The 24701-nt window shown below is 39.5% G+C and overlaps 1 protein-coding gene across 3 annotated transcripts in view; it reads right to left on the bottom strand.

Annotated features, from left to right (window-relative positions):
- ALPK1 (alpha kinase 1) overlaps positions 1–24701 on the bottom strand; it is a 163928-nt gene that overhangs the window by 41501 nt on the left and 97726 nt on the right. The window lies entirely within an intron of this gene.

Raw genomic sequence — 24701 nt, 5'->3', positions numbered from 1 at the left:
CTTTCATTTGCTGCCAAGAGAGACGGTAGCAAATTCCTCAGTGGCAAAGTAGCCAAATACATCACCATCCTGGGAATTTCCACCAAATGTATACTGGGGAGCACCCCTGACAGCAGGAAGAGAAGAAAGGAAAGAAGGACAGAGCATGTTATAGGGGAGAGCCACTAAAAAAATGTTTCCTTACATAGTCACATGTGCCTGTGGGACCCACAAGTAGATTGGCATGGGAGAGAGCCACATTTTCAATACAAAACAAAATGAAAAAAAAAACCAACCTGTGACTCTATGAGCAGTAACCTTTCTGAGTCCACCTCCACAAAATGTACATTGGACTATTTGGAGTTTGACCTAGGGTCCCTTGTTTGTTTGAGGTTTGCTTTACTCATTGAGATCCTAGAATAGTCAAAAAATGTTGCCATTCTGGGGTGGGAAGGGGGAGGTTCAAGGCTTTTCCTATAGTTAAAAAAATGAACAGAAATTTCACCCATTTGCTTTAATTAGAAGGTTTTTATTAAAGGTCTAGTTTTCAAAACCTCTACTAAGTCCAGTTAGGATAATAAGTCTAAGTGGCAATTCATGGGAAGAGATACAAGAGTTCTGTGCCCCTGTAGAGAGAGCTTTGCATGCACAGACATACAAATGCACAAATATCACAGGCACACACATATGCACACACGTGCCACATGTGCAAAGGCACACATATGTACACATGTCCATGGGTATGCATGCAACATGCAACCACAGTCCACAGTTGTGGTTGCTAAATTTTTCATCGGTTTTCAGGTTGGGAGATGTAGGGGCTGTAATAGAGTTTCTGACACAAAAGAGAACCCATGGCTGGGAGCTGAGTCAGGTGGAGAAGGAATTAAACTCTGTGATGAGATTTCTATGTACAGATGATTGAAGAAAACACTAGAGAGGCTTTTCTTGAGGGCTATTGCTTGACAGCGAAGGAGGGAGAGAAAGTGTGTGCTGTTTTCATGGTTTCTTGCATTAGTGTGCTAGCCCCTCCCCCCATTCCGCCTCAAGTTTGGGTCTCAGCTATGGGTTCAAAGCCGGGATGTGTTCATAGCAATGACAATGGCAGCTGTTCTCAAGGGGGGTTAGGGGAGCTCAGAACCGCAGCCATCTGGCATTGCAATTGGCAGAAGTGTAAAGGGAAATTATTTCTGCATAGCAAATTGGAAGATTGGGAAGGGAAGGGGGACGAGGGGGAGTTTTTGAGTGTTTTGAGGTGAGAGTTGCTGCTGTAGGAATTAGAAGAATAGATAAGTGAAATATTGATTCCAGTCTGCACAGTTATGACCAAGATAAAACAAAACAAAATAGAAAAAACAAAAACCAAACAGGAGAGGAAGAGCTGAGGAAGCCAAAGTGCACATAAGATGGGGTATGGCAGGTTGAACATGTATTCTGTGCCCTGGAATGAATGTCAGAGAGAAAGAAAAATAATCCTGGGTCCAAAGCCTGGTAATTCTCCTTGACTGTTATTAAGATTTGCCATTATTCCATGAAAAAAATATGGAAGTTTGAAATACTTTTGGAACTTAGTTGTAAGCTCTTTTTTTTTTAATCTCTAGGAGATCTAGCTACTTTTTTTACTTAAAGAAAGTATTTCATGAAGTAGCTCCCAGTGTGGTCCAAAGACCTCTGGAGTCCCCAAGGGCTGGCTTTTCAGGGGGTCTGTGAGGTCAAAACAATTTTCATGAAAATACTAAGACATTTCAATTTTAAATATAGTAAATATAAAGAGATATAACCCACATAAACAAAAGCTCTTTGAGGTCCTCCATGATTTTTAAGAGTCTAAAGGGATTCTGAGACCAAAAAGTTTGAGAACTACTGATTTGGAAACAGAGAATAATGTATCTTAGAGTTGGGAGGGACCCCAGAACTCATGTAGTCCAAAATCATATCTGCAACATGAATCCTACTTGGCCATGTCTATCTTTTGCTTTTCTTTGTATCCCCAACACTTAGCAATGTGTCTAGTGGACAGTAGGTACTTAATAAATGCTTATTGCTTGACTGACTAATATTCTAAGTAGTCATCCAGCCTCTACTTAGAAATTTCCAGCAAAAATGCAAACATTCACCTGAGGTAGCTGATTCTATTTTCAGACCACTCTGTGACAAAATTCTTCCTTATACCAAATCAAATCTTCCTCCCTACAACTTCTGCCTCCTGATCCTCATCCTTCTTCCATGTGACAATGCCGAAAAAATTTAAAAACAAGGATCACATCCCTTGTAAGTTCCCTCCCCGCCCCGATAAATCATCCCCACTTTTTCCTCCTTATTTTGGCCTGATGGAATTTTAATTCTCCGCTTCCTTATTTAAACACCATCTAAACTGTCAATGTCCTTCCTTAAATGTGACCCACAGAACTGAATACAATATTCAAGATGTGGCCTGACCAGAGTGGAAGGCGGCTGAATTCTCACCTCTTTTGTTATAGAAACCATGCAGTCTAAGCTTTAGTTAGGATGTTCAGCTGCTGCATCATTGTTGATTCCTATTTAACCCACTATCCTTCTTATCTCCTCCACCACCCCCCCCGGCTATTTCACATGAGCTTTTCTTCTCCTTGGGTACCTCTAAATTGTCCACATGCAGCTAAGTTTAGAAGCCAAGTACTGGACTTTACGTTTATCTTTATTAAATGTCATTTTATTAAATTTACCTTCCCCTCCCAACCTATTGACTATTTAAAAAAAATCCTGCTTGAATGTATTAACTTTTCCCAGTCATATTTGTGTCATCTGTAGATTTGATAAAGAGATGGCCATGCTGGAGAAATAGAGTAGGAGGCTATTTCAAAAGTAACAAATAAAAAGCAATAAAACTCCTACTAAGATGGTGGAAAGGTGAGGGGAAAGAACAGGATAGATGTGAGAAAGGTCACAAAGGCAGTTAACGGTATGTGGCAACTGATTGGCTGTCGGTGCTGAGAGAGAAGGGAAAAAAATCCAGGCTGACTTGGAACTTGGGAGACTGGGAGTCCACTCCAATAGAGTGACAGAACTGAAACCTGGGTTGAAAGCAATGCAAAACCGGAAGCAAAAGCAGTAAGTTGGAGAAGTCAAGGAAGGTGAAGACTGAGAAAATAATCAAAGGATTTAGTTTTTTAGGGATCACATGGCAGAAACCCATTTGGCCTGAGAGGTTAGTCCATGAACAATGTACATGAAGTATATGAACTCCATACTTCTGTGTGGAGGAGGGGAGATTCTGAATTCCCTAAGCAGAAGCCATTCTGCTTAGCCAGAGGAAGGAGATTTTCTTGTCAGTGCCACAGGGATAGCCCAAGTTTGAAAGTTTCCAAGTTTGAGAGTTTAGAAAGTGGAACTTTGAGGGGAAGAAGGGCATTTTCCTCATACTGTATGTTCTTAGGAGAAAGAAGACAATGATTAATATATGGCCTTGGAAACTGAAGACACGGATAGGGGGAAAATCTAGATAGATCTTGACACCTCCTGCTATTACTATAAGTTACTTAGCACAGGATCAATGAGAAGAGAATAATTCATTTAGTAACTCCCAAAATATGTTTACCTACCCAAGGGAATTATCACAGTACTGTGACTATAGGTGAGAAGAAGAAGGAAGTATAAGGTTTTGAATGTCCAAAGGTTGCTCATATAACCATCTCCAAGTTTAGTTCCCTTTCAGGGGGAATTTACTTGTCTCTTTATTAGTTCATGAGATCCTAGGATTTCTTTGTGCTTTTTCTGTTTTCTGTAGGTCATCTGAACCTGGTGTGCATTTAGTCCCTTCAGCATTTGTATGAGAGACGAGGACCCCTTTTCCCCACAGCTGGGGAAATTTGGACATGAGTTATCTTATGAGTATACTTAAGAGTTTTCTGCAGCAACTCCAGATAGAGCTAATGAGTCAAACAGAAAAAAATGACCCATTTATAAAGTCAGCCTTCAGGATCAAACCCAAGGAGGAGAAAAGTTTGTGTGAAATAGCCGGGGGACAGGGTTGGACAGAATCCTTGTAGGGTTCCATATGTATAAAATGGATTCCACATGTATGAAAATAGAACTAGAAAGAATCAAGTCTCTAGATTTTCAAGTCTAGATGTTCAAAGGGCCCCTCTGTTTTGAATAATTTTGAATGTGAAAACGAAACACAAATTTCACAAGTTGATACAAAACTGGGCTGCAGATAGAATTGCTTTGTTTGAGGCCCAATGAATTATGGTCTTAAAATGAAGGGTAACAGATCTTTTCTAGGTATGTTTCATTATTAGAAGCAAGTTGCCATCTATACTTTTTCAATAATAATTATTAAGCTGTTTTTATTTGTAAATGCTTTATAATTGTTTCAGTAAAAATTTTTGGTTGTCTATGTATGTCTATATATGCCAATATATATGTATATGTGTGTGTATGTGCACGCGCATGCATGTGTATCAGAGGAGAAAATCTACCCAAACTATTTTATGTGAACTTGAGTTCAGAGTTCAGACCATCGATGTCAGTACCTAGACCTGGAACAAACTCCAGTTCCTGGCATGAGAGGTGGAACCTTTAGGGGATAAATCCTCTTATGAGAATGGGGCCTCCTGACTAGTCTATCAGAAGATCACAGTTTCAGATGCAGAAGGAGCCTTGGAGACCATCAAGTCCAACTTCTGACATTTTACAGGTAAATAAACTGAAGTACAGAAAGGCAAAGCTACTTGTCTGGAGTCCCAGAGCTAGTAAGTGTCTGAGGTGGGATTTGAACCTAGGTCTTCATGACTCTATGATAAATGCCCAATCCAACATCCTATACCGCCTCACTGTCAGATCTTATGAGGAAATTGTCACCTATGTGGGGCTCTGAGTCTTGCCAGAAGATGTGACCCTTCTATTTTGAGGGGTGCAAGTACTAGGGGGCATGAGGAGGATCTCCCAGTTCCTAAGAACTAAAACTTAAAACTATAATACATGAATAAGGACACTTTAACAATAAATTACCTGGTCTAAGGAAATGAAGAAAACCTTGTCTTGAACTCTGAGAATAAAAAAGTTGTTGAGTCAGTCAATAAATGTTTATTGGGTACTTCGCAATTGTGTGTGTTCTACCTGGCAGAGAATACATAGTGAGACTATTACTTGATTTATACACACTACAGCTATTAATGGAGATGGCAGCTTGTGGTGCAGAGGATGGAACACCAGACCTAGAGTTGGGGAAGACCTGAGTTTAAATGTGGCTTCAGATACTTATTAGCTGTGTGACTGTGGGCAAATCACTTAACTTCTGTTTGCCTTAGTTTCTTCTACTGTTAAATAGGAATAATAATAGCACCAGGGTTGTTCTGAGGATCAAATGAGATAATATTTACAAAAAGTGCTTAGCATAGTGCCTGATATTCTCTGCTTGTCTTAATTTGTCCCGGTCAATAAATGTTTCTTGACCAACTGAAAAGCTAATATTCTCTCAAAGTAATCTATCTAATGCCTCTTACTCTGTGCAACAGAATCCTTTGTCTCTGTTCCTGATCTGCTCTTGCCCCGAATCTTGTCCTTGCCTAGTAACTTTGCCCTTGTCCATATTTTGCCCAGCAATAGACTCCTATATCCCAGCCATTTGCACTGACCTATGTTTGGCCCAGCCTCACCTGATTCTTACTTAGCCTAATCTTGACCACTTATGGGCTATTCCTTCATCCTGCCCCAACCATGACCCAAACAAAGGGACCAACCAAGTAGATTTGCAACTGGTAGGTCTCCTGAATACAATGTTCATTGATTGGTTGATGTTAATACAGATCGAGGTCTCCAGTGTTGTGACACTGGGCTTTCTTCTGTTTAATGAAATTATTAGGATGAAGACATAGTTGGCACACCAATTGGATTGGATGAGACAAGAAGCTGGAAAAGAGAGTTCCCAATAAATGACAGAATTGAAATTCCAAAAAAAGTCATTGGACTGAAATAATGAACCAAATCTAATAAGATTAAATGTAATAGGAGGTAAAGGCGAAGTCCTGCCCTGGGGTTCAAAAAATCAGCTGCACAAGTACAGAATGGGGATAGTCCATTCTACCTGACTATAGAGAGCCACTCATGAGAAAAAAAGCTTTATTGTTGTTGTTCAGCCATTTCAGTCATGGCTAACTCTTCACGACCCCATTTGGAGTTTTCTTGGCAAAGACACTGGAGTGATTTTCCATTCCTTCTCCAGTTCACTTTACAGATGAGGAAACTGAGGCAAACAGGGTTAAGTGACTTGCTCAGGATCACACAGCTGGTAATCCAAGGTGGGATTTGAACTCAGGGCAATGACTCTTCCTTGACTCCATGTTCAATATTCTATCCACTGCGCCACCAATATGTGTTAATAGTATGATGTGGCTACTCAGATAACAAATATGAACTTTGGCTTCGTTGGCAGCAAAAGAAGAAAGGGAACAAACATGTATATAATGCCTACTAGATGTCAGGCGCCATTTTAAGTGTTTTTATCTAGAAAACAAGGACTATTTCACTTTTGTCACATGAGTCATGATCTGGAGTTAGGAGCTTGAATCTCGCCTCCGACATTTACTTGCTGCGTGACCCTGTGTGACCCATGGATCAAGCTCACGGGACAACTGCCAAGTCTCTACTTCATTTTATGCTACATAGGAGCTTCTGAAAAGAGGATGGAGTCCAAGAATTAATGAGTCGGGAGAGGCATCTATAAGTGTACCTATAAGGTGGGGTGGAAGATGTTGGCTTCTTCATTACCATATATGGTAATACAATGCCATATATGGTATGGGCCAGATGAATCCATACCAGTCAGGGACAAACACAGGGAGCAAGGAATTGAGTATGGTTGTAGAACAAAAAAGTTTTTACTCATCTTAAATATAGTGCAAATAGCACTGGTCGTGTTCCAGGAGAGCTGGGTTTAAATTCCAGACTTGCCACTTATTAGTTAGAGACATAAACGGCTTGACAATGGGCAAGTCACTTAAGCTCTCTGCAGCTTGCTTTCTCATCTGTAAAATGGGAATAATAATATTTGCACTGCTTACTTCATGGTGTGTGTGTGTGTGTGTGTGTGTGTGTGTATCAAATGAGAAAAATAGATGGCAGTGTGCTTCGTAATCTAGAAAGCATTATTGAACTCTAAGCCATAATTACTAATAAGCTAATAGTATTTGCTCACTAGCCTACATTTGACTATGTCTCCAGAGCCCTGTGGATTTGTCTTTTTATAAATATTATCTTCTCTTATCTGCTCACCACTCTTCTGTCTGTTCATGAGGCTGCTGGCGTTTTGAGCAGGGTTTCTTTCAATCTAATCACCTCCTCCGGGGGCTTGGCTCAATCTTCGGTACCTCATTATTGGAGACTTATAGGACTCATGCCATAGGGTTAATTTTCATCAAAGGGATAGTTTGCATGCCTGGTTAGGTGGAAACGGGAGGATAAGTTTCGTTGGTAGAATTTTAAGGGAGAGCCACCATTTTAATCTCCCATTGAAACTGGAAGGGACTAAAGAGTAGAGCTTTGCATAGCGATAGGGCAAAATTTAAAAATCCTTTATTATTTAAATGAAATTTTAAAACACCATAGTTACCGGTGCTAATATCTGTCCAATCTTTCTGGCACCTATTTTTCCACTCATTGTGTAAGATCAAATCTCTTTGTAAGAAATTTCAATTTTTTTTGTGTGTGTAGGTTCCTTTAAAACAAAATACAGTGCTTTTCAGAAGAAACCTAGAGACTGCACTTCAGCATTTGCAAGTTATGAAATTTGCTTTAATTAGCTCCGGTCTGAGTGGACAGTCAAATCACAAATGCAGAAAATGACCAGTGACTGAGTCTTATCTGAATTTTGTATCTCTCCAGTGCCCGTAATTGTGATCTTCCTGTGGTAAGTGCTTAATAAACCTTGTTTGTTGCTGTTAAATTAATCCCACAGATCTTGCAGCTACCAAATGGACAAAACAGTAGTTAGAAGATGACATAGAAACTGAGACTGCAATTAGTAAAAGGGAATCAGGCAACTGGGATAAGACACTAGGACCCCATAGGCATTCTTAAAAGTGTTATTAGAAAAATATTCCATTTTCACATTTTTACATCACTAAAATGTTGGTTTTCTATGCATAATTAAAGGAAATCCGATTATTGCTGAATATAAGTGATCAGAGACTAATTATAGTTTTCTCTGGCAGTCCAGAGAAAGAAGCAATTACTTTGAGCAAAGCAAATTAAATCTTATTTTTTTTTAAAAAAGCAAATCTGATTATTGCTGAATATAAGTGATCAGAGACTAATTATAGTTTTCTCTGGCAGTCCAGAGAAAGAAGTAATTACTTTGAGCAAAGCAAATTAAATCTTATTTTTTTTAAAAAAGCCATTTAATTGTTCCACGAACAAACAACTATTTAATGTTCAGTAAATGTTCAATCCTCCCCTCCCTCGAACTTTCCTATTTCTCTCCAGAAAGCATCATCTTTTTAGTCACCAGTTTTGTTTGTTTTGTTTTGTTTTGTTTTAGGCAATTGGAGTTAAGTGACTTGCCCAGGGTCACACAGCTAGTAAGTGTCAAGTGTTTGGTCTGAGGCCACATTTGAACTCAGGTCCTCCTGACTTCAAGGCCGGTGCTCTATCCACTGCGCCACCCAGCTGCCCCTCCACTGCGCACCTAGCTGCCCCTTAGTCACCAGTTTCATAACCTCAGTGTCATCCACTTCTTTCTCTTCCTCATCCCATTTAACCAACTAGCAATTTCTACCTCTGTGACATCTCTTATATCATCTTCTCTCTTTTTTTTCTCATGGCCCCTACCCTAGTTCAGTCACTCATCATTTCTTCTCCAGGCTATTTCAACAGCTCTCTAATTTATCCTGTTATCTTAAATCTCTAGTGGGGTTCATTTCCCAATCCATCCTTTATACAGTTGCTAAAGTGGTTTTCCTAAAGAACAGATATGACAGTGCTATTCCTCTACTCAATAAACTTCAATACCTCTGTTTTACCTTTAGGATAAAACATAAACCCTGACTTTGGAAGCTCTACACAACTTTTGCCTGGTGTACCTTTACCAGATTTGTTATATATCATTCATTTTCCCAAACTCTTCGGTCAATCAGAATTGACTCCTTTCTCTCTCTCCTATTTCCCCTGTCTATCCTTTCTTTAATTCCTCACCTGTGACTCTCCATCTTTCATCTCTGAGCCTTTGCACTAGCAATTCTGGCTGGAATGTACTCTTTCTTCACTTCCCCTTCTTAGACTCTTGTTTTCTTCAAAAGTGAGATCAAACACTACCTTCTGCATGAAGCCTTTCTTGATATCTCTCATGGCTGATGTCCTCCCCTCCAAAATAACATTGCTATCTCTTTTTTAAATACCTAAAAATAAACTCCAAATAGAATGTAAGTTCCTTGAGGGCAAATGCCATTTCGCTTTTGTCTTTCTATTCCCAGGAACTAGCAGAATGTTTAACACTTAGTAGGGACCTAATTACTTGTTGATTGAGTTTTGTTTTGCTTTTCAGTTATCAGATTTATGTTTTGGCCTGTGATTTTATTGATAGGAGAAACTCCTGGTGAAAAAAGTGCTGCAGTTAAAACATGCTGGAAACTGAGAATGCTCAGGGGCACTGAGAGATTAAGAGATTTGCCCAGGATCATGACCCGTAAGGGTCAGAGGGCCTAGATCTGCCCTACTCATCTGGCCCTCTGTCTATCACATCTTGCTATCTCTCAGTTATAAGATAAGGGAAAAAAGAGGATCTGTATTTTAGCTCAGAGGAAAGTTGTGAGAATCTTTAAAAAATAGAATAATACAACAGAAAAGAAAGTTCAAAGAATTTATATGTATAGTCCATAGGTTCCCAAAGTGAGAGATACCCCCCTGGGGGGTGCTGGAATGATCCAGGGGGGTGGTAGTAGCCTCAGGTGCAGTTGGGGAGCATTGAATAAAAACAAGGGGGCGGTAGAAGCATAAGGAAAGAAGAGAAGAGAAGAAAATTTTGAAAAACCTTTTGTACATGTTTCATTTGATGTGTGGCCGAGTTAAGTCATAGTGATTACATTATTTCCAAATAAACACACAAAATGCAAGTTATAACCTATTAATGGTCAAGTTCGCCACTAGGTCTTAACAAGCAAGTGTTGGCAGGCCAGCCTGTCGCTCATTGTCAGAAGTCAGCGTGCATCAGCGAGAATATGTGCATGTAATGACTTCTTTACGATACAGTACTACAGTTACATGACGCAATATTGCATCATCAAAATTTCAATACAGGGAGAACCCCACAAATTTACAATAAATTATTAAATTTTAGATGTGTTTTTAAAAAAAATTTATATATTTTTGAAATGATGCAAATTAAAAAAAAAACCCGCTGAAGTGTTAAAGAAAGTAGATTTTGGGGTGGGGGGAGGGGCACTGAGTAAATTTTTTTTTTTTAAAGGAGATGGTAGGCCAAATAAGTTTGGGAACCTCTGCTACACATTTTAACCCAGGCTTTTAGATGCAGAAGGGTGGCAAGATATTCCCAACACAGTAAAAAACAAAAACAAAAATCCAAATCAACAGTCTGACACTTGGAAAAGGGAGATGGAAGGATGCCAATTTTAATGGCTATGATCTGTTTAGCAGCTCTTCTCCATTTCTTTATACTTAATATTTCCGGAACTGAACACATCATCTTCTTTCTAAAACCTGATGGTCTTCCTGACTTAACTATTTTAGTCAAAATCACCACCATTCTTCCAGTTATCCAGGTTTGAAACTTGCAAGTCTCCTCCGACCTCAAACCAGAACTTTTACACTAAGCGGCTGGTTGATCTCCCTGCCTCAAGTCTGTCCCCAACCTAGTTCATCTTCTGCTCAGCTGTCAAAGTGATTTTGCTAAAGCATGTCAACCCCCTAGACAATAAATCCCCAGTGGCTACCTATCGTCTCCAGGATCAAATGTAAAATCTTCTGTTTGGCATTCAAAGCCCCTCATTATCCCACACCTTTCCAGTCTTCTTAAACCTCATACTCACCCAGCCCTACATACTCTTCAATCCAGTAACACTGGCTTTCTTGATATCCCTCTAACACAACACCCCAGTTTTGATTTTCACTGGTTATCTCTCATGCATCATAGTCTCTTTGTACTCATTTCTACTTGCTGGCTTCCTTCAAGTCCTAGCTAAAATTCTGCCTTACAAGAAGCTTTTCCTATTACTCTTTAATGCTAGTTCCTTCCCTCCATTGATTATACCCAGTTTATCCTGTGCAAATTTTGCTTGTACATAGTTATTTTTATGTTGTCTCTTCCATCAGACTGTAATCTTCTTGAGAGCAAGACCTGTCTTTTTGCCTTTATTTGTATCCCCAGCATTTAGTATAATGCCTAGCAAATAGTTGGTCCTTAATAAATGCATATTGACTGAATGACTGATCCTAGACCCTCACATCTACCCATTAAGTTATGTAGCTTTAGCCCTTCAATATTTTCCTAGCCATCCTCTTCTGTTCATTGCTGCAGCCACCACCTAAATTCTAGGCTTCACTCTTCTTTTTTGTCCTGTTGTAATGGTTTTCTCTCTCTCCCTCTCTCTCTCTCTCTCTCTCTCTCTCTCTCTCTCTCTTCTCTCTCTCTCTCTCTCTCTCTCTCTCTCCCTCTCTCTCTCTTTTACTCTCTCTCTCTCTTACTCTCTCTGTCTCTCTCTTTGTTTCTCTCTTTCTCTGTGTCTCTGCCTCTCTCTGTCTCTGTCTTGTTTTTGTTTTTGTTTTTTGGCTAGGCAATGGGGTTAAGTGACTTGCGCAGGGTCACACAGCTAGGAAGTATCTAAGGCCAAATTTGAACTCAGGTCTTTCTGACTCCAGGCCAGCATTCTATTCACTGTGCAACCTAGCTAATGACCTGGAGTCAGACCATTATTATTTGTTTATACTTCCTGAAGCTCTGAATGAACATCTCCAGCCATTGAAGAGTTACCACAGTATAGATTAACTTTTTGTTATTCAGTCATTTCAATTGTGTCCAACTCTTTGTGATTCCATTTGGAGTTTACTTGGTAAAAATACTGGAGTGGCTTGCCATTTCTTTCTCCAGCTCATTTTACAGATGAGGAAACTGAGGCACACAGGGTTAAGTGATTTGCCCAGGATCATATAGCTAGTAAGTGTCTGAGGCCAGATTTGAACTCAGGATGAGTCTTCCTGACTTTAAGATCCATACTCTATCCACTGCACTTAGGTATTTGTTTGTTTGATTTTTTTTTAATAAAATCAGGGTTTTTTAAAAAAATAAGATCAGGGTTTAAGCTTTATGCCTTGCAGTTCTTCCGTGATTTCATTGGTATAGAGAATGTCCAGTGAGAATTCTCCCTCTGCCAAAGCAGGTCTGCAATGCTCTGCAACTTACCTTCTTCTGCAGTTGACTGGGACCCTAAGATGTTAAACAATAATATCAGTGCTACTGCACAAAATATATTGATCTTAAAAAAAATCACTCAATAGTAAGTCTGAATTGTAGGAATTCCTCAATGCCTGAAGACGTTCATTAAGACTCCAAAGACTGTTGGAGGCAACTAGGTGGTGCAGTGGATAGAGCACTGGCCCTGGAGCTGGGAGGATCTGAGTTCAAATCCGGCCTCAGACACTGGACACTCACTAGCTGTGTGATCTGGGCAAGTCACTTAATCCCATTGCCTAACCAAACCAAACCAAACCGAAAAGATTCTAAGGCAATTATTAGTGTATTATAGAACAGGTTGGATTAGCTGTTAGCATCATGTTGGAGCTATCTCCCAGGAACAAAATAATCTAATTCACCAACTCCATAGTGGAACAATTGAGGCACATAGCACAGTGGATAGAAAGTTGGCTTTGGAGTCGGGAAGATCTGGACTGAAGGCTGCCTCTAACATGGACTGACTTTGTGACTTTGGACAAAGTCTCTTTAACCTCCTAGTGCTGTAGGCAGGACTGTCAAGTTCTAAAAGAAAATGAGACTAGGGAACAAGTCCCTACATAAAGATCCCCATGGCCCTGCATACCGACTTAGTTGTAAAGCATATTGTTATTCCATGTCTTATTGTGTTTTTATTTATTTTGTTAAATATTTCCCAATTTCATTTGTCTGATTTGGGCTGCACTAAGGAGTGTTGCCGGCCACCAGCAGCATGTTTGACACTTGTCTTCTAAGAGAATAAATCATAGAGCACTTTCCAATCTGCTTTGGTAGGAGTTTTAATTTTTAATTTTTTCCTGTGGAATGCTAAACTCCAGTGAAATTACAGGCATTACTCCCTAAAAAAATCCCATGCCATTTAATATGTATTTAGCACTGATTTGAGTAAGGTGAACAATAGATAAATTATTTTCAAAAAAATCTCATTTATATTGCCCATGGTTCCTGATGAAATAAAACAGCTGGTCCTAGACTCTGTTTTTCTTTGGGGAGTTCTTTGAGTTCTACAGGTTGCAGATGCCGGCAAACACTGTGTTGTTCCGTGAGTCTTGTGCTCTGAAATAGTAACAGCAAGGACACTTGCTGGGTCAGCTCAGCATTCTGCACTGACACAGGGCCTGACGAGAACCGAGGCTGTGCACACTGCCTGCTCATAATCATGGAGTCATCAAATATTCCTTCCTTTTCTTTGTTTTCCACATTCCAATTCTTTATCCTACCCCAAATACCTTTTTTTTTTTTAGTAAATATTTCCTGGACTTGAAGCAAATTTTGTATTATTGAAAATTTTACTTTACTGATGGAAAAACTCTATCGGTTATTTTTCTGACTGCTGCCATGTCCCAACCCACTCCCACTCTTGCTACCCTTTTCATTTTCCTTCAATGAGTTGCCTTCCTCATTAGACTGTAAGCTGCTGGAGGGCAGGGACTACTTTTTTTTTTGCTTATATTTGTAATCTCAGCATTTATATGGTGCCTGGCACATATAAGCACTTAATGAATGTTTGTTGACTGACTGGTAATCATATGGATAGAGTGCAGGGTTGAGTCAGGAAGACTGGAGCTCAAATCTGGCCCCAGAGGAGCAGCTAGGTGGTGCAGTGGATAAAGCATGGGCCCTGAAGTCAGGGGGACCTGAGTTCAAATCCGACCTCAGACCAAGCACTTGACACTTACTAGCTGTGTGACCCTGGGCAAGTCACTTAACCCCAATTGCCTATAAATAAAAAAGTAAACTAAAAAAAAATCTGGCCCCAGACACTTTGCTAGCTGTGTAACCCTGGGCAAATCACTTAAGCCTTTGTTTTCCTCAGTTTTCTCAATTATCAAATGGGGATAATAATAGCATCTGTCTCCCAGGGTTGTTGTAAAGATTCAATGAAATAACTTGTGTAAAGCTATTCCTAAAAAAAAAAAAAAAAAGAACCCCCCACTATGTAAATACTGGCTATTATTAATAGGAACTCTTCATCTACCTGGCATTTCCTAAATACACAATTGGAGCTAACCCTACCAAGGGATCTCCTGGATGGATGGATTCTCCATCAGGAGCATCTGAAGAGTTCTGTGGCTGGATATAAGCAGCACAATGGCATCCAGCTAGGTGACCCAGTGGATAGCGCTCTGTACCTGACCCGAGTTCAAATGCAGCCTCAGACACTGATTAAGTCACTTAAACTTCACCTGCCACAGGTTCTTCATTTATAAAACGAAGATAATAATAGCAGCTACCCCATAGAGTTGTTAGGAGGATCAGTGAGATAGTATTTGTAAAGTGCTTTGCAATCTTTAAGTGCTACATAAATGCCAGTTATTTTTATAATAATTATTCACAAATAGGAGAATCGAGAGGACTATCATAGACAAGGACTGACCTCTGCATTAGACATCCTTCAAGACACTGCTAAACTCCTTCTTAAGAGAGCATATCTTTGCCCATTTTATGCCTCTTTTGATAATCATCAGAGGGTTTTGGGAGAAAAGTTATTTCAAACTGTGGATGGGCTCAGAATTGACTAAGAGGAGGAGGGGAGTGGGCTATACTTCCTTTGGGAAATTGGGTTATGCTTTAATCATGCTTCAGCATCTCCTTGAAACAAAGGCTAATTTTAAAAATGCATTTCACACACACACACACACACACACACACATATATCTCAACATTCTTCTACTAATACTATATGGCTGTGAGCCATAGAATACCTTGTGATCCTCAAGAATTTAAGTTGAGGGTCACCCAAAGGGCCACAGAGAAGCACATTTTGGGTGTAAGCCACAGCCATTACCAATAAAGGATAAATAGCATAAAGGACAATATCCAAAAGACAGAAAATGAGCAAGGGCAAGGAATGACTGATGGGCAGCCAGCATGCTCCCAAATCATTGAGGAAAAGTCAAGAGAGCTAGAGGAAGGCCCCTAGCCTCGCCTCTGGTGGACCCATTAAGGAGGGTTTGTAGAAGGTCATGGACAAGAGTCACATAGAATTAGGTGTGAATGGGTTGGAATCTACACTCTCTGATGGCATTTAGAGCCCTTCACCAGATTAGTCCTCTTCGTGTACACTGTGGTTCAGTCAACATGGCCTTCTTTTGGGACTTCATACACAACACTCTATCTCCCAGCTTCCTGCCTTCTTATTGGCTATTCACCATGCCTGGAATGCTCTTTCTCCTTACCACTTCTTCTTAGAATCCCTAGTTTATGCAAGGTTCAGCTCAAGTGCAGGCTTTTCCTGATGAAGTCTTTCCTGCCACTCCCAAGCTTTTAGTCTCCCTCTTCATCCCCCAAAACTATATTATGTATACCTAGATATGTATGTGTTGTTTCCTCTGGCAGAAAGGTAAGCTCTTTAAGGGTAGAGACGGGTTTTGGGTTTTTTTTTTTGTAATATCCTCAGCACACTGCACAGTGCTTGGCACATAGAAGACATCTACTAAATATTTGTTGGTGGAGTAGGTATTGATAGTGATGAGCCCACATAGTAGGCACTTACTAAATTCTTGTGGGTTGATTCATTGGTGGAATAGGTATTGGCAATGATGAGGGCAAAGATGGTACAAAGTCTTAAAATATTTAGTATAATAATTATGGATGGCAGCTTGAGAATATAAACTACTTTCCATTCCATCAACCCTAGCATTTGTCCTAAGCAAGTGCTTACTGGCTTACCACAGTCCTCTGCTCAGTCATTTCTCTGAATATCTCCCCCACTCTGATATATAATAGGAATGAAATAAGGATCATCTTTCTAAGAGTAATTTCCTTCTCCTTCTTGGAAGCCTTCTTTGAATTACTGCTTGAATCAAAGTAAAATTCCTGTTCCTGTATGTCTATTCCCTTATAAATTGACACATTTTTATCCAATTGCCTTTGTCCCCGATAAACCCTTGTCACGTTCTGCATTACTATCTGGCAAATCTTATCATTCAACACATCTGGCTCCATTACTATCTGGCTTTTTTTCATAGAACATTTCTTCTTTCCTATGAAATCATGTTTTTCCCTTCATTTGAAACTGCTCAGATCTAGAATTCTTCCCAGCCTTACTTCATTTAGCACCAATGATATATATATATATATACACACATATATATACATATATACACACACATATATATTCATATATATGTGTGTGTGTATGTATATGTGTACATATACACATATATACAGACATACACACATGTAGAGTATGTATTGATAGGTAGGATATATGTGTAAGGTATATGAAAGGTAGCATAGCATAATTAGAGTGCAGTCAGAAAAACCTGGGTTCAAATGTGTGTGTGTATGTATGTATACATATATATGTATATATACATATATGTATACGTATGTATATATGTATGTATACACACACATATTTTTGTTGTTATTTAGTCATGCCTAACTCTTCATGACTCAATTTGGGGTTTTCTTGGCAAAGATAGTATAGTGGTTTGCCATTTCCTTCTCTAGCAGGGCTCCATTTTATAGATGAGGTAAGTGAGGCAAATAGAGGTTAAGTGACTTGCCTGCAGTTACACAGCTAGTAAGTGTCTGAGGCCTGATTTAAACTTATATTCCTGACCCCAGGTACAATGGTCTATCCACTGTACCACCTAGTTACCCCTTATATATGCTTATATCCACAAACATATATACATACTCTATGTAAATACACATAGCATACCAATATTATATACATTCATCTGTATCTGTGAGTTTATGGATTTTTAACAGGCTTAATATTTCTATGTATGTGTTTGTGTAATTGACCTGACATTTCTCCTATAGAAAGACTGAAATTTTTCCTGGTTAAAATCCAATAGCAAAATACTCCAAGTTGGCTGTTGACATACATGCATAATATAGACAGGAATTTGTAACAGATTTGTAGCAAAAATTTCAGGCTTTCTATACTCCATAGGCTATATGCTTTTCATAGGCAGGGAATTTGTCTTCATTTGTATATCCTTAGTGATGAGGCTTTCAATAAATATTAAATGAGTGATCTCAAATCTTGGAAGTTTGGAAATGCTTTGAAATGCAGATCCTCATTGTTAGCAAGCCAAGATGTCACTCTTTTCTCATCTGTAAAATAAGGGGATAGGATCAGATGATGTCTGAGATTAGTTTTAGCTCTAAAATTCAATGTCTTGGGGATTGCAGAGGATTTTCCACCAGAAACTCAAGAGTAAAATATTCAACCTGAATGAACACTGTAGGAAAAAGGTGCATTGTTTGTGACTGCCTCTCATTTTTCAGCCAATTAAGGAAATTTCTACTATTAAAGTTCAAGAGGAGGTATTCAGAGATAAATGACCCATTCAGGAAAACCAGTCACAGAGAAGAAACCTAAGTGTAAAATGTACCTGCTGCCACTTCTGTATTCTCTTCTCCTGACGTGAAGACTTGCATGTGAATGGTTTAATTACCTCCACCGGTTATGTATATTCAGTGTTTCTGTATTTATTTCAAGAGCACCTTCCCTCTCAATCTGCTTCCTGAGTGTACTTTATTATTGCTTCTCAGACGCGACCCTTCAGCGTTCAATTTGCACCGCTGCACATTTGCTTTTCTCAAGTTTGGACTTTTGTTCTATAATAACCTCATACTTGAGTTATCATTTGCTGGTGGTTTTTTTCTCTGGCTTCTCCACTCCCAGACACCCCACATTACATGTTTTAGCTGCTTCAATATTTTACCACACTCTTACAGTGATTTTGGATTAATACACATCTGATTATTTTCTAATTCTTTGCTGCTTAAGAAACTTATTTTGATCACTATAAAATTTTTTAAAAAATGAGTAAATTGCTGGGGCTTGGGCTAAACAGGAGGAAAAAAATTCCTTCCTTCCTCCTTCCTTCCTTCCTTCCTTCCTTCCTTCCTTCCTTCCTTCCTTCCTTCCTTCCTTCCTTCCTTCCTTCCTTCCTTCCTTCCTTCCTTCCTTCCTTCCCCTAGCACTTAGGCACATAGTAAGCCCTTAATGAATGAATGAATGTTTGTTGACCAGTTAACTCCAAACTTCAGTCATTCACAGTGCATTGTTTTCTTAAGTTGCTACCAGGAAAATGGAAAAACATTTGATTTCTCCTCCCTCCCCTTCCCTCCTCTCCAGCCCCAGGCTCATAGCCTCATAGCTGGAAGGGATGTAACAGTTAGCTAGCTTGCCCACTTCACTTCACAGATGAGGAAACTGAGGTCTAAGCATGTAAGTATGAAACTAATATTCTTGGCAGACAATAAGAGTACAACTTTCATAACTATATAAGTCAAGGAGTTAGAAAAAGGCTCCTACCATGAATTTCCTTCCAGTAATACACACACACACACACACACACGCACACACATACATATATATGTATGTGTGTGCGTGTATGTGTATATATGAAAGTATATGTGTATATATATACACACATATATGTGTGCATATCTATGTACTTCTACCTACATCTATCTATCTGTTGCACATCTTTGGGCAATAATCTTTTCCTCTTGTTTTTTTAGTAAAAATTTCCAGTTGAGTCTCTTTAAAGCCTATGAAAAGCAACCACCATTCCCAAACTGAATTCAGCTTTGTATTGGCTGGGGTGGGGGTGGGGTGGGCAAGAAGAATAAAGTAGAGGAGCTATCAGGAAGAATCCAATCCCACCATCTACCAACAGAACCCCCAAATGGACTTGCACTCATAATAATCACAGTCATTTATATAGGGCTTTAAGGTTTATGGAGTGTTTTGCTCATGGTATCTCATTCAATCCTCCAACACCCCTTATAATGGAGGCAGCACAATACTGTAATCCTCATTTTATAGAAGGAATCTGAGGATCAGAGAAGTGAAGCGATTTTCTCATCATCATGCAGTTAATAAAATAAAAAATGACAATATAATATTATAATTATAACATAATTATAATAGTTTACAACAGTGTAATGTATAATTATGATTATTTTTAAATGGTAGCTATTAATAAATACTAGAATCAGGACTAGAATCCAATTTCTATGAATCCCAATACTGCTTTCTCTCTGTTCTACCATACATAGGCTCCTGGTCCCCTAGCCTTACTTTCCAATCTAACACAATCTGAACCATCTCAATGCTTATTCAATAAATGCTCTCAGAGCTACAAACTAAATTATCTCCCCTTGTTCTGTATTTTTTAAACAGATTTCAGCTTTTTCACATCTGGTTTTTTTTTCCATAATTTTAAAAGTTAATATTACTAAAAAAAAAAATAAGGGTGGGGGGAGGAACTCCACAAAAAAGACAATATTCTTTCTCAGATTACTGTCAGTGAGCGCTCATGCCCACTGACAAAGCCAGGCTTCAGGAGCCAGAGCCCAACTCCATCCATTCAAAAGTGAGCAAAACCAACATGAAACTAGATGCTTCTGATAGGTTTTGAGGATCACCATCAAAGGTTTTGCTGAATAATATTTATGCGGCTCTTACTGTTTTCTTTCACAGGCTGGAACTCTCTTCGCTCTAACACTTGAAAAAAGTTGCTCATGCTTTTCATCTTTTTTTTCTATCAAATTGTAAACACTGTTTCTCGTCAAAAGGGCTGAAGGAGTTCTTGCTTTCCCTTGAAATTTTATTTTATTTTATTTTTAAAGAGAGAGAGAGAAAATCCCCTTTCTTGACTAATACTAATAATACAGGTCAAAGTGTCAGGAGATCTACAATAAATGGAAAACAAAAAAAGGTTTCCCTCTTTTTTCCCCTGCAGTACAATAGCCCTGGAATATAAATTACCAACGGAGATGAAATAATACTTCAAAGCCCACGGGGCAAAGCAGTGCTGTGTTTACAAAGTATTTTGGCCGGCAGGATGAAACATTAAAGAGATGGTAACCCATGGACTTGGAGGGGGGGGAGGTGTCGGTGAATGGCCTAAAACTAGCGTGAGGGAGAGTTTTTCGGTCCCTAGAGCCTGTGACCCCACGATATGCTTTGTTTGACATGGGCAGCTGCAGTTATCAACAGATGTTTCAGCAATAAATAATTGGTATCATCTCGGAAAAGGCCCATCTACCTGGGGAGAGGGCATAATACCCAAAACACTGCTCTGCTATTACAGCCACATTAATCTCCCATCTATCCAGGTTTCTTGGAGAGCTTACTGCAGGTGTTTTTTCTGGGAGAGAGCAGACAACTCTCTCAAGCTTTGTGTGTATTGTAAAGGAGGTTGGCCTCTGCCATAAATTTCTGTCCGAGGCCGCACACCAAAGGGAAAAAGGAAGGGGAGGGAATGGTGAGGATAGGAGAGAAAAAAAAAAGAAGCAAAATATAGAAGGAATATAAATATTCTGTTTGATCTGGAGTAATTAAAATTATTGGTTTCCCCAATCCTACATGTGCTATAGCATGGAAAAACGTATGTTTATAGCTTGCTTTTTCTCAGCTCTGCTATTCTTTGCCTTCATTTTTAATCAATGGAGCAAGTTAAAGACACAGAGTTTATATCCCAAAAGCGCCGTGGTTACTCCCTCACCTTGAATGAAGTGGGAACTTATTATGGGATAGGATTGTTTTGAAGCATTAAAAAAAAAACCAAACAATTCTCACACTTGCATATGAAAAATGAACTCGTTGGTGGGGAAGAAGAGAAGGAAGACTCTGAGAAGGAATAGGAAAACACATAAACTAAGTCACAGAGTGAAACCAATCATGAAAGCTTAGCTGTCCAGTTTCAGTGAAGTTTCACTTAGAAACGAGCAGCATAGCAGCCTCAAACAAAGTATACTCTCTCTCTCTCTTCTCTGTCTCTGTCTGTCTGTCTGTCTGTCTGTCTCTCTCTCTCTCTCGCACACACATGCACAGATGTATAACAATGACTGTGGTTGGGTTTTTGTTTTGTTTTTGAACTAACTGAAATAATATTAGTAGCCTAGATTAAAAGTTGCTGGGTCTGACTTCCTCTTAAAGTGCTAGAGTTGTCATTATTTATAACACAGGGTTTCGTTTTGGTTTTTTTTAGCAACTATACACCAGGGAGCTACACAAAAGAGAAAGACCTGAAGGGTCTTTGCAAAGTATGTACACCTTAAAACAATTATAGCTCACTGAATAAGCAAATATAAACTGATGCTCAGAATGCACCCAGAGTAAGTATATTATTAAAGATAAATGTAGATCTAATACTCCAAATTCTTGAAGATGCCAATAACTGACCTCATGAGCTGGGTATCAAAATTTTAAATTCTCAATGCCGTGAAGTGTCTGTTTGCCAGATATTTAGGATAAAGAGAGAAATCTGATGTTGAATAATGGGTGCATAACTATAAGAGTATTCTGAAAATATGAAGTACACAAATCAGATTATAATAATCATACTTGCCCCATATTTAGTGAGCTTTAAAAAAAACTTGATGTCTTTTCGATTGAGGTTAACACAAGCTCTCAATGACAGGGAGAGATATGTCCCAGAAGAATAGAATTGAATGAGTAAAATATGGGGAATAACATTGTGATAGACCACCTCTCCACCCCTTCCTGAGAGACAAAGCCCCAAGCAATGAATGTCTAATTAATGGCCCATCTATCTGCATGGGTATTCTGCCATCACCTGCCGTCATCCCTTCTTTTAAACACTTCCTAAAATTCTTAACTTTTCTATCAAACCTTTCTGGATTGATAGAGAAGAAATGTTTGTTTCATCACTGCCCATCTGATCTGGACATTTTCTCTCTAGTATCCGAGCCTATCTCATTGGAGTTGTATGTCAGTATGCTGTGCTGTCATATTTTGGCTTAGTGTTTCTATTAGGCTATCTGTCATGTGCTCATCTATAAAATGAAGGGGTTGGGTTAGATGGCCTCTGGAGCCCCTTCTGGCTCTAGCTCTATGATCCTGTACTTTTTTGTCCATGTTGGTATACTTTTCTTCGATCTCATTCTAGTAGCCAAGGCCCTATTGGTGGTATACTGCTCCTTGTTTGACACCATGTGTAATCAGATACAATGAATAATAATGCTAATGTTGCTACAAAGACTTGATCTCTGGCTTAATGTGTGTGTGTGTGTGTGTGTGTGTGTGTGTGTGTGTGAAAAGCATCATAAGACAAGCATCATTTCTTTTCACAAGCATTCAGGAAAAAGCAAGGAAGTTTAGCTAACAGCCAAAGCTGGGACTTTCAATGGCATCCCTAGTTCCTGAGCCTTGATGTAATGGGGGACTGGACAACAGGTTTATAGACCTTAGAGTGGTCAGGGTGTGTTCTTCCTGGTATCACTCATGTAGAAGCTCAGTGAATCTGTTTCCAGAAATTCATGATACAATGGAAGGACCTTTCCCTGGTTCAGAGTATTCATAGTTACTCTGTTTCCTGTCAGTTTACTCCATGGTGATGAAAAATCTAGAAGCAGCTAGGTGGCACAGTGGATCGAGGCACTGGGCCTGGAGTCAAGACCTCAGTTTACATGTGGCATTAGACACTTACTAACTGTATGATCCTGGGCAAGTCACTTAACTTATATTTGCTTCAGTTTTGCCAACTGTAAAATGAGGATAGTAACAGGTTGTTATGAGGATCAAGTAAGATAATATTTTTAAAATGCTCAGCACAGTAGTAATCCATATCCCTATGTATCCATTTCCCTTCACCTAATTGGCTGTTAAACTAGAAGTGAGAGTAAATAAAAAACAACTTGAACAGATAAAGGTCCCTCTCTCCCTGGTGGCTTTCCAGCAATGGAGGAAGACCTGCTGTAAGCCTCCAGGTAGAGGGGATGAGGCAGCTGTTTGGCCTAATTTACCTCCCCACTTGGTCATCAGGAAGGCTAGTAAATATGATGCTGCTATTTATTGCTGGTGCATGTTAATATTTTCCTTCTCTTAGATGAATGAGTATTGAAGACTCAATGCACCAGGCTACCACCTTGTTAGAAGAGCCACCTCAGTCCCTGGGGAGAGTGGACTGAAAAATAAATTGGCTACTACTAAACATTCCTCCCAGAAGGTTCACTTCTGGGTCTGGCACAGCCGATAGATGAATCACTTCTTTGCTTGTAAGATGCAGTGTCTTGGCTGCCAGATCAAGTCACTGCTGGGCTGGGTCGAGTTGACCCCAAGCTGGCTCCTCAGCAAGTCGGCAAACACTGCTATGCACCCCAGTCATTGAAGCTCACGAGTTTATGACCTGGTCTATTTATTCTACCTTCAATACCCAGTCACCTAAAGAGTAAGGAGGAATAAACATGAGAGAGACAAAAACAACTGTGCCATGTGTTCACAGACACATGACAGCTTAGGTGGGGAGATAGGCAGTTGGTGGCTGCAGGCCACAGCTAATGCCTCTCTTCACACCTAGAGGCATATGGCATTGCTTCTTCCTCCCTTAAATGCTGCCAAGAAGAGAGAGAGAGAGAGAGGTTAAGTTTCCCCACCGAAGCCTTTTGAATTCACACATAATTCCAGTTTAGCAATTAAGTAGAAGCCTTTTTATCACTGTGGATTTAGCCAACAGGAAACAGGATAGCTGCATACACACATAAGTGGAGACATTTTCCCCCATCACATCATATATTTCTGGAAGCATGCTTATCAAGTCTCGGTATAATTGATATTAAGCAGAAGATATTGTGCATGCTCCAAGGACTGCATTCTCATTGGCCAGTCCCCTGTTACTCTGAGTTCACGTGTGATAATGGAACCTTCTATCACCCAGAGTAGTGGTATAAGTGTGCCCCAGTATCATACATCCACGTTCGTATTGAAGTTTCTAGAACTGAGTTCAATGACTGAAGAATAAACATGTCGGTCATTCTGGAACTCATAAAGAGGCAGCTTCCTGCACTGATGAGGAAGGAAAAGGGGAAAGGAGACTAAGAACCACTGAAGGTATGGATTAAGTAACACTGAGACTTGAGATAACGTGTATATGGCCATACCACCCTGAGTAAGCCTGGTCTCAGAACACGAGCAGGGTTAGCTTGGCTAGTATTTGCATAGGAGGGCATAAGTTAAAGGCTAAATTTCCCTTAGCCCCCAAAGCAACAACACTTCTAAAAGTACTGTGGATTTTTTTTTTAACCATAGTCAAATTGAGGGAAGTACGAAACAAAAGTATATGAGAAATAATAGAATCCAACCTACTATTTCTAGCGTCTTAGTGGACCTATGAATGCTGTGCTATAATTGGTTGTAGGTGAGCTTTGTGACTACGATTCCCTTAGCTGTTGTTTCAGGCTTCCCACGGACAGACTTTCGGATGACCAGTCTTTTTCTAATAGCTACTTCCTCTCATTAGTAAATCTGGCAAAGCCACCATAAGGGACGGAGGCGTCTTGTGCT

Source organism: Phascolarctos cinereus, unplaced genomic scaffold, assembly GCF_003287225.1.
Source record: "Phascolarctos cinereus isolate Bilbo 61053 unplaced genomic scaffold, phaCin_HiC Scaffold_9;HRSCAF=440, whole genome shotgun sequence".
Classification (NCBI taxonomy): domain Eukaryota; kingdom Metazoa; phylum Chordata; class Mammalia; order Diprotodontia; family Phascolarctidae; genus Phascolarctos; species Phascolarctos cinereus.
The sequence above is the reverse complement of the archived record's forward strand: the minus strand, read 5'-3'. Positions and strand labels throughout refer to the sequence as shown.